Source organism: Galeopterus variegatus, unplaced genomic scaffold (genome assembly GCF_000696425.1).
Source record: "Galeopterus variegatus unplaced genomic scaffold, G_variegatus-3.0.2 Scaffold75, whole genome shotgun sequence".
Lineage (NCBI taxonomy): Eukaryota > Metazoa > Chordata > Mammalia > Dermoptera > Cynocephalidae > Galeopterus > Galeopterus variegatus.
This window is the reverse complement of record NW_007726186.1, coordinates 328012-329929: the sequence shown is the minus strand read 5'-3', so window position 1 is coordinate 329929 and position 1918 is coordinate 328012.

The window sequence follows — 1918 nt, the reverse complement described above, 5'->3', positions numbered from 1 at the left end:
CCTCAAGTAGAGCAGGTCCGGACTAAATTAGAGCAGCCTCTTCCCGTAAAGCAACTGGGTACCGACAAAACTCCAGGCAGAAAAATGAATGATAGAACATTCACCAATAGGGAGTGGAGAAGAGTATTTTGCTGAAGTTTGCAACCCAATCCTTGGGAGCCAGAGGTGGGAATTTTAAAGTGGGGTTGCCTTTTCCTTGGAATTTTCTTAAAGCGGTATCGCTGCCTGTTGATGTCACACTTTGTCAAAGACTGTAAAATGACCAGCTTAAACTGGAGGGTTCACCCCCTTTGTTTTAAGTGAGACAAAAAGTGCAAGTTGACCATTTACAAATCGAGAGAGCTTCTATGAGTAGTCACAGGATACTGTACTGTCACATATACTGTAATCACTTGGCAACTTTTGTGAAAGTTTGGGGAGATGGTAAATTATTTTAATATGATTCATTTTTCATGATCAAATACCAGATGTTAAATTAATGTATTAAAAAACAATATTTCCTTTTTTTTAAAAAAAGAAATGAAACTAAGAGGCTAACATTGATTACTTTTTAAAAATTGTTCTATTGTTAATCCTTTTTTTCTTTTTTTTCGGCGACTCTTCCAATATTAGCAGCAAGTCTTATTTGGGTTGATCACAACACCCTACGGATTTTTGTTTCTACACAAACTGTAGGTTTTCATTTTAAGTCTAGCAAAATGTTTCTGAGTACCGCAAATTCTTAGGTATATGAAACTATATAAAAGGTCTTGGAAATACACGACATATACCATGTCTATATTTCAGTAATTCCTGAAGACCAGATTTAATAAACAAATAACTTACACATATTTTATTAGCTCATTCCTTATTTTGGAACCGGTGTTATTTTTATTTAATATAACCCTGCTTTCTAGGTTATTCGTTTCTAAGAATAAAAGGCAACGTAAAACTAGCTCATTATAAAGTTAAGGTTGCTTGACTAATGAGCCTCTAGCAAATTAATAGACATGAAGCTTTTCAAAGGACAGAAAACCAACAGTAGTTTCAGGAAACAAACAAACAAAAAACTTCATTTCTTTAAAAAATGTGTTTTTACAAAATGTTCCCGAACAATGCTTGGAATTTTTTCCTTTTTTCTTTTTTACCCGCGTAAAACCCTCTTCCTTCGATGTCTTTTCCCGCTGACATAGGAATTTTCGTCTTGAATATTTATTGATGGCCTACTCAGTCATGCTAGGAACTGCCATAATGTTTAACTGACTAAATTGTCCTTTTTAACAACCGTTTCTCACAATAGACCTTGTGTGTTTCAGGGGTAGAGACCAAGGTTACCTCATCTTTGGAACCTATCAGTGAGCACAGTGAGCCCTTAAATCCGGTGCTTAGACTCTTTACTATTTGGCTACGTTACATAAACCCACCGGCCTCAGTTTTTCATCCTTCAGGCTGGTATAAAAACGGTACCTGTACTATAGGATTGCCGCTAAGAGTTAAATGAGAGAACCTGTGCACAACTCTTAGAACGCTGCCAGGTTGGGTTAGGGTTACGTCGGTTGTCGTTGTTGTAATCCCTTAACATATGCACTGAATGAGAGCCCGGGTGCCTGAATGAATGCATGAATGAAAGAACAAGTCAGTTACTGGCGGTTTCTTAGGTTGGAGTCAGCTAAGACACTCCTTCAAAACGCTAAGCAAGAAGCGGCTACCCTGACATCTAGCCTCTGCTGAAGCCGGAAGCAAGAATACGGCAGCGGGCGGGGCCAGTCTGGAGGAAGCCGCGCTCTCGACCAATAGGCACATGTCTTGGAAAATGAGCATCTCGTCTTACCTATCGTAAAACCACGAGGCGAATTCTCGCGAGGTTTCGTCCTCCTCTCCGCGACTCCCTCTTCCCCAACTCTCGGTAGTGCGGCTTCCGCCCCGCCCCCAGACCCTC